Source organism: Chelonoidis abingdonii, chromosome 5 (assembly GCF_003597395.2).
Source record: "Chelonoidis abingdonii isolate Lonesome George chromosome 5, CheloAbing_2.0, whole genome shotgun sequence".
In the NCBI taxonomy this organism is placed as follows: domain Eukaryota; kingdom Metazoa; phylum Chordata; order Testudines; family Testudinidae; genus Chelonoidis; species Chelonoidis abingdonii.
The window spans coordinates 31,051,791-31,060,844 of NC_133773.1; the positions used below are offsets into that span (position 1 = coordinate 31,051,791).

The following is a 9,054-nucleotide window of genomic DNA, read 5'->3' on the forward strand; positions in this document are numbered from 1 at the left end:
CAGTTGGTTCCTCTCAGGCTCTTTTCATTAACCCACTAGACAACTATTTTCTGTCTGAGGATAACCTCTCTCTCAGGGTTCCCTTTTTTAATTATTACTAGAACTAATTTACAATCACAACAAAACAATCAATTGTTTGGTCACGCTGAGGTACTATACTATTATTTCTTGGGTGACCACAGAGCTCAACTCTGACAAGACATGACAACATAAGAATGGCCATATTGGGACAGACCAATGGTCCATCTAGCCCAGTATCCTGACTTCCAGCAGTGGCCAATACTGGGTGTCTCAGAGGGAACGAACAGAACACGTAATCATCAAGTGATCCATCCTGTTGCTCATTCCCAGCTTCTAGCAAACAGAGGCTAGGGACACCATTCCTGTCCATCTTGGCAAACAGCCATTGAGGGACCTATCCCCTATACATTTATCTAGTTCTTTTTTGATTAATTTGAAGAGGAGTTTGAATATTGTAGCTATAAATAAATTCAAATTAGCCATGACTATGCACTAATTGTCCAAAGCTGCCTTCTGATTAGCTGATAGAGCCTTTCTGAAATTACACATTATTATGTTCAATAGACGGGGAAGAAAGGTAATGGAGGAACAAAGATAATGCACTCTGTGGTGGCAGGAGATCAAGAGAGAGTTTGGGAAGAGCGGTGAGGGGCTGAAGGAGAAAAAATAGGGTGACAGTTTAAACAGCCTCCTTCTCCAAAGTGCCAGGCTCCCCTTTCAGCAGCAATTTATGGTCCTTTGGGCACCCTCTAATCATTAAAACTAAAGTGAGAGCTGTTCAATTCCTCCCCCCAAAACTAAGTGAGCTGAGAGCATTTGTTAGGCCACAAAGTGCTGCTGAAAGGGGTACTGGATTTTTGAGAAACAGAAAAAATCCCAAATAGTCCAGGAATCCTTACAAATGCTGAGAAACAAATAATGGGCAAAAGATGCCTACAACTCTTTCCCAAGTAGCTTTCAGAGTAGAGAGCAATGGTGAATATAGCCCAAGAAAACATTTTAAAAAATGAAATATAACATTAATGAGCCCTACTCTAACAGTAATGAGCTATTTTATGGTGTCTATTAATGGACTACTGATGCACTATGACCTCATGCCTTAAGTCACCTGAAAAGAGGCATCAATAATTCACAGTCTGTCATGCCTTGTTTTATTCAAATATTTTTGATGCCTTATATTTACTGGTTTTCCACCCAACAAATTCTATGACATCTCTAACAATATGTATCTTTGAACTGCATTTGACCATCTAATTTAGTGTATTTTTAATTTCCTATATTGAATACAAAAAAAAGTCAGTAAAGCTGTATTTTGTAGTGCAGCGCAGTGTGTAGTATGACTTCTTCCACTTCCTGACCTCCAAGTGAAAGGGCTGTGCATAGTACCAAAATTTTATTATGCCTTTTTAAAATTAGCATTGAAAAAATAAGACTGGGAATGAATGGAGACTGAACCACTAGTCCATAATCTCACTGCTTCAAATCTCCATCTCCTATAATCACTGAACTGTCTTCATTTCCAGTCTTAAATACCGTATAAGTTTTAGTATGTTCAGTAGCCACTTCTAACACCAGAAACATTTCTGTTCTTTCGCTACAAGTGGCAGATAATAAGTGTGAAAACTGAAGAAGAAAATGACACTCATTTGTAGCTAAGCCAATGAAAGAAAGAACAATTTTATCACACAAAAACAAATTTAAAAAAGATCCATAACTCTTACATTTGAAAAATTCCAGCCCTTTACTGGCAGATTTTACATTTATAGTAGAAAGGTTCTGGGCATTTAAGGCTCGATTCATTCTAAGTGAAAAGGGAGTGCAGTATCTGGTCATTACTATACACTTACACAAAAATCTCTCTGATTACAGAATACTGGTATCAGCTTCTGTGATATTTAAACTGCACAATAATAGTTTAGCATGTCTAATAGTTTAAAAAAGATTAACTTTATTTTATAATTTAAATAGTTTCAGAGTTCACTTATCTGGCATTAGCTGAAAAAAAATTAAGAGTTCACAACAACAATCTAAAATATGCTTAAATATTAACTGTTATGGTCTAGAAAAGAACAAGTCCATTACAAAAGCAGAGACTTGCTTTAAATACCAATCTGGTATCTAGCAATTCAAGGGTCCTAAAATTCCATAAGGAAACTTCTCAACACACTTTCAGACTTGCAAAAAGTGTAAATCCTGAAAACTAAGCAGAAAACTCACCAACAAGTTAAGATACTGCTCTGCTGATGCCTCTCATTGTTAGAGACTACAAAGTGGAACTGACCTCGGTGCAGTAGATTGTCTTATAAATATGAAAAAGTGCTCATCCAAAGCTCTAAGTGCATTTACCATACATTAAAAATACTAAAATAAATGCAGTAGACTCATAATAATGGGGGTCAGAATACCCACATCAGCTTCAGATCCTCATCCCTTGCCCATACAACCTGACCAACCAAGGAAAGACATGGACCTTAAAAAATATCTGGGCTACTTGGGAATATACTCACACCTTGAGGTTCCCTCAAGCAGAGGAAGATATGATTCATCCCTTACTAGGCCAGAGACTATTTCTGAGGGGGTCCCAATTACAAAAAATAAAGTGCCTTTACCAAAGTATACCTTAATGATAATTCTACCTTTGTTCTTTTCCCTTCCTTCATTTCCCCCTATTTCTATCATACTGCAGATCTGCTCCTGCATAACTTTATTCTTTATTCACTCTTTCGAACAGAATATTGTATATTACATCCGGTGGTCTCTGGGGACACAGAAAAACACTGAGATAACTGGGCTTGGATAACTGGGGAGAATGTGTGTGAAGACTTCAAGGTGCTTCTCATTACTACAGACAGCTGGTCAGCTTAGCAGAGCTGCTGGAAGAGGGATCTAGTGCTGAAGCGTCACAGAACTCTGTTCATCCAGATCTTATGATTTCTTCACAAGTGCTGCTGCTACACAACTCCTAAGCAACTCCATTTTGTAGAGTGAAGGAGCTAGGCAGGATTGGAATTTCATGGGTCCCAATGGCTTCCTTTTCCATCTCTACTTCACCTGAGGATGGGCTATCAGCAAGGAATGAGGAATTCTCAAAATTTCATCCAAATCTTTACTGAAATTCCCAGAGAATATTACCTTGTTTTAGGTAACAGGAGGGTTTTGGATAAGTGAGGTTTGGATGCTCAAAATACCATACTAGGTAGAACACAGCAGTGTGACAACAGGATTATAGAATGCGGCTGTCAGCAGGATTAAGGAGACCATCAGTGTACTGGATATACAGCTTAACAACCAAGGAATCTAGACAGAATACCTTCAGTAATCTTGAAAAGTTTTAAGATAAGGTAAATTTTTCACCAGAGCTTGAAAAATCCACTCACAGGCTACATAGTCATGGTGAGTTTCATACCTGTCAAACAGGGAAACAAACACCACCAACTTTGGCAGAATCTAAGCTTCACTTTAGAGTATTAAATTTCTAACCCGTTTGATTGCAAAGAACAATAACCTTCGGAATGAGAAATAAATGTGAACTGTTGCAGTGCATTCCTGCTAAGTATGCAGTCAGCTCCAGTCCTCTGAAGCTGCTCAGAGTTAAGAGCTCTGAATTTATCAGACCTCTAACCAATCAGAGGCTAATCCGAAAGATTGCTCCCCTTCCAAATGGAGGGCAGGTAGAGGGACAGTACCCCAAGCTGAATCCAAGCAATAGCCCCCTCGTCATTAACGGTGGGACAGGGGACTAGGTTACTCACTGGGCCACCGGCCCTTCCCATGAACATCTTTTGTACTGATGTCTGGCTGGTAGGTGTCATTTTTCCAAACCCTACTACTAACAATGAATAAGTTCTAAACCAGGGGTAGGCAACCTATGGCATATGTGCCAAAGGTGGCATGCAAGCTGATTTTCAGTGGCACTCAAACTCCCCAGGTCCTGGCCACCATTCTGGAAGGCTCTGCATTTTAATTTAATTTTAATGAAGCTTCTTAAACATTTTAAAGAAACCTCTTACTTTACATACAACAATAGTTTAGTTACATATTATAAGACTTATAGAGAACGAGACCTCAGAAAGAGACCTTCTAAAAATGTTAAAATGTATGACTGGCACGCAAAACCTTAAACTAGAGTGAATAAATGAAGACTCGGCACACCACTGCTGAAAGGTTGCCGACCTCTGTTCTAAACTACGAGAGTAAAAGCCAGTATTTTCAAACTTAGATGCCATAAATTAGACATCTAAATCCATGCCTGGGCTCATTTATAAAGTCTGCCTATGCTCAGGGCTGCTTTGAGTTCCCAGTATTTCTGAAAAATCAGGCTACCTTTTTATTTAGCACACTAAATACAGACCTAGGTGCTTTTCAGGCACCTAAATTTTAAAATACTGCCTTACATTTTTAATTACAACAGTTGAATCTACTATTGGTGATGGATACCTAGCTGAAAAGCAACATAATCATTAACCCAGGACATCATACACTTTTAACTTGAAAAAAAATAAGCAGTCCTTGTGGCACCGTAGAGACTAAGACATTTATTTGGGCATTAGATTTCGTGGGCTATAACCCACTTTATGAAAGCTTATGCCCAAATAAATGTGTTAGTCTCTAAGGTTCCACAAGGACTCCTCGCTGTTTTTGCTGATACAGTCTAATATGGCTACCCCCTCTGAAACCTGTCACCTTTAACTTGAAATCTAGATAACTGCAAAATATGAGTGGATATTCAGGTATTACAACTTCCCCTCAAAACCCCTAACAACTTTCTCTCCATTTTTCTCTTCTGTTGCTGCACAAAGAGAGTCATGTAAACAGGGAAAATTTGATAGAAGAAGAAACAGGCTTTGTCTAAAAGTAAAAATTATACCACCTTAACTACACCAATATTGTTAAAGTGGTAAAACTCTTTTAGCGTAGGCACAGTCATACCAGTATAGCTTATTCCCATATGGGATAGGGAAGAAGCTATAATGGTCTAAGAAAGCTTTACACCAGTACAACTTCATCCGCATTAGGGGTTGTACTATACTGGCATTTAAACAACCCAGCCTACCCAACAATTATACCAGTGCAAAAGCCATAGGTAGACCAGGCCTAAGTGAAACTGACTACCCCAAAGCGCTATCAAATGTACAAACCAAAATGAAAAAAAGGAAGCATCTATTTTACTTGTAATCTTAGGTGTCACTTGTAACAACATTATAAAAAAGTCTTCCTACAGAAGTGTGTGGATTTTTTAATAGATTATCTCTTCAGTATTTAGTGTTTCAACATGTTTAATTTTTAACACTGCAGTTCCTTAAAACTGTTGGAAAAAAATCATTAATAGTCTGAATTCATATTACAGTACTACCTACAACTAGATGTCATTTTTCAGCTAGATAGCAGCCACCAGCAACACACACAGTTATAATTAATAATTTCACTTTCAAATATTCAGTGAGAAGTTCTTACATTTGGACTTCAAGATCGATGGGCTAAACAAAATAGGTATTTTAAAAGAAGGGCTCTGGCACAGAATTAAACAGGAAAAGCTGAATAGTTAGGAAGAAAACTATTAGGACAAACAAAAGGCAAGCCAATTTTACAAAACATAATTTTTTTAAAGCATGTACCAGTATGAAAATCACTAAGGATCCTTCACATGGACTTGTTACTATTTGTCTGATCCAGGGAGAAGGCCATGAGAACTAACATCATTTTGAATACTTGCAAGTCCCAATTTATCACCTCTGCCAAACACTAAATCCTTTTGACGGAAGTCTTTTGATTGAGCTCTTTGTGAGGCTCCAATAAATTCCAAGAGTTGGGGGAAGATCCGGCAGAATCTATGAAGCCTAGTGTATGCTGTATTCTAGCAGCAACACACTTATCTCTAGCATGTGCAAACACATCAGTAACTATATTTACATACGCATTACTTACTCCTCACAACATATAAGAAACACTAATTTTAGAAACATAGACCAAATTCAAGGAAGCAGATAGTGCCATTCTGGACAAAGTGGAACATGGCATTAAAACTAAAAAAAAATCAAGTCTGGCAGTCTTGTTTTTCGATTTCCTGTTTCCCTTCTTTCTCCCCTTCCTTTATATAAACAATGCCCCAAATGCTGCATGTGAGTTTCCAGGACTGGTAGATCAAAAACAAAACTATCTTTTTAAAAAATGTTGAAACGTTATTGTGTGGTTATGTAAAGTGACAAATTAAATTAACACCTTACCTATGAATCACTAACTCTACATGACTGTAAATCTATCCCAAGGTAAAGGATATGCAAACCAAGAAACGAATAGATACTCAATAATAATTATGGCACTAACAAGGTGCAAAATGCAAGAGTTTATTTTTTAAACTTTTAAGAATTAAAAATGATTGTCTGAATGACTGTCTGAATCACAAGTAAATGGTCAAACTAAACAAGGTTGTAAACAAAATTATTTACGCATGTTGCTGATAAGCCCTTAAACTATTACAGTGAAAGAATTTTAAAAATCCAAATGGTCATTATTATTTTTACTCTTATTTTTGACACTTTTTCCATGGTCTTAATACAGTAAAAATATATGAAGTCAGTTATAGTTTCCTATTTTTAGTGTTACAATATTTGGATTTCAACAATGCATGGAAATGGCTGTTTATTTGAAAACAACTGTTTACATTAGAACTTTATACACATAGAAAAATGTACCTTGGTCACAGTTATTACAAAATTTAAGTTGAAAGCCGCTTTTTAAAAGTTTCCATTTAATCATCCCAGGTTTCTACAAACCTTCAGCAATATTTGCATGAACTTGATTCACAATCTGTTGCCTAAACATGACAGCTAAAACTTTGTTCGTATAACCAAAGGACATTAAAATTAAAGACCTCAATCCTGCAAACAGATCTACAAAGACCAATTTCTGTGCCCATGCCAACCTGACTGTAAAATCAGAGCCTAGGAGAAGATGTTAAAATGCAATACTAGCAAATATGCTTAATACAAATAACAGAGAGAAAATAAATTGATTAGGATCAGAAGCTGTTCATTAAATCAATTATACATATTTTATGATCAATTTTAAAATTGTGAGCTATAAAATCAGTGACAGTATCATTGTAGATTAAAACATATGTAAAGACATATACTCTTAGTATATTTTTATGCTAAAACACACAGGCAGTTTGCTCAATTTTAGGATATGTAACTTGAAGTGCATGTCTTCTCATTTTGTTATAATGAAACACCAGAAGAAACAAAAAGCATCATGTTTCAGTAATTCACATCCTTTTAAGAATAATCATGCAGTGGACCCTTGTTTATTTCCTGAAAATCCCTAAAGTCTTAATCCTGAAGATTTATGCACATGCTTATTTGGTGCATATGAACAGATCTACTGGGAATGCAAATATTCCCCTAGAAACTACTCAGCTGCACAAAATAAACCATGTGTCTATGTGTTTGCAGAACCAATGCCTGAGCGTGTTACAGCGTCCAAAGTGTTCCCAAGATGCAGTTTCCCACCTAGAAAGTTTCCAAAATTAAATTAAATTTGAGGGAAAATATTGTCCTACCTCACTTACTATTTTGAATAAGCCTAACTGGCACTTTTTAATATTCCGAGCAGTTATTCCTGTGTTTCAGAGCCAGAATTGCAGTGATAGTCAAAAACTTATCAAAGGTTGGGGGTTTTTTCCTCTCAGTTACACAGCTCCTTGATTTCAAACACAGCATGCCCACTTCCCAACCACCAGACACAGTAAAAAACACAAACTATGTCTAGATAGCTGTGCATGCTTGTCTATGAAGCGAAAAGTCACTCCTGCCGGCTCTTCATACTGCCAAATAGGTCACCTTCACCTGCAAATCATGAGTGTCTGCAAAGAGGGAAGTCAACATCTAGGCTAGTGATACTCAGACCACAGTGGTTTAGGAGCCAAATTACCAATCAACATTACCCAAAAAAGATCCACAGTAGTAAATTCATTGCTTCATTTGCTATAGTACTATATACTCATATTTAGTTTTTATACCCATAGATTATTCTCACAGCAAAATGACTGATCAAGTATTATTTTATCAACTACAATTGATTAACAAAATAGTGCTGGCCTATACTACAGCTGTAGCTCAACCAAAGTTATGCTACTTCAGTAAGGTAAATTACATAACTGAAATTGATGTTAGTTAGGTCAGCTTATAGCAGTGTCTACACCCTGCTGAGTCAAAAGGAGACGCTCTCCTGCCGACTCACCTTACGCTTCTCCGGGAGCTGGAGTGCAGAAGTCGATGGGAGAGCGCTATGCCATTGACTTAACTTGTCATCGCCATCACTGCATCAGTAGCAGCAGTGCTGATTTAGCCCTTAGACAAACCCAGGGTAAAAGCATCCTGTTTGGTTAATAATTAAATCACACGTGCTGCAAAGAGCCACAGGAGGCATATTAAAGAGCCACCTGTGGCTCCCGAACCTCAGTCTGAGTATCACCAATTGAGGTTAACCACTCACAGGACTACGAGAATCTCCTGTGAACTAAAGACACTGCATCCTGAAAAGCATGTTATGTGACATTAAACCAGCTTGTCACTCAGCTACAGGGGAGCACGAGTGGACCGCACACTACATGTGCTAAACCCCTGAGTGGACACACACAGCCCAGCTAAGCCAAGACAAAAAACATGGGAATGCCACATGGCAGAGTCAGCCACCCCTCCCCCGCCCTCCTCTGTCCCAGTCCCCTGGACCCCCACCCTCCTCTGTCCCAGTTACTCCTCCCAACCTCCTCCCATCCTCCTCTGTCCCAGCCCCCTTGCCTTAGCCCCCCCGCCTTCTGTCTCAGCCCAGAGTCCCATTCCCCACTGCCCTCCTCTGTCTCAGGCCCCTTGCCCCAGCCGTTGACACAGACCAGAGTTCCTAAAGAACTCGATTGCAACACAGCTCTGCCAAATCGAGACTCCTCCCAACCTCCTCCCATCCTCCTCTGTCCCAGCCCCCTTGCCTTAGCCCCCCCCGCCTTCTGTCTCAGCCCAGAGTCCCATTCCCCCCTGC

At 38.6% G+C, this 9,054-nt stretch overlaps 1 protein-coding gene across 2 annotated transcripts in view; it reads right to left on the reverse strand.

Moving 5' to 3' along the window:
- Positions 1-8,370, reverse strand: part of SEC24B (SEC24 homolog B, COPII coat complex component) — a 96,216-nt gene extending 87,846 nt beyond the window's left edge. For both annotated transcript variants that reach the window (XM_075066207.1, XM_075066205.1), the window contains exon 1: positions 8,260-8,370. The gene's annotated coding sequence lies outside the window, so the exon portion shown is untranslated. The remainder of the gene's footprint in view (positions 1-8,259) is intronic.
- Between the last annotated feature and the right edge of the window lie 684 nt (positions 8,371-9,054).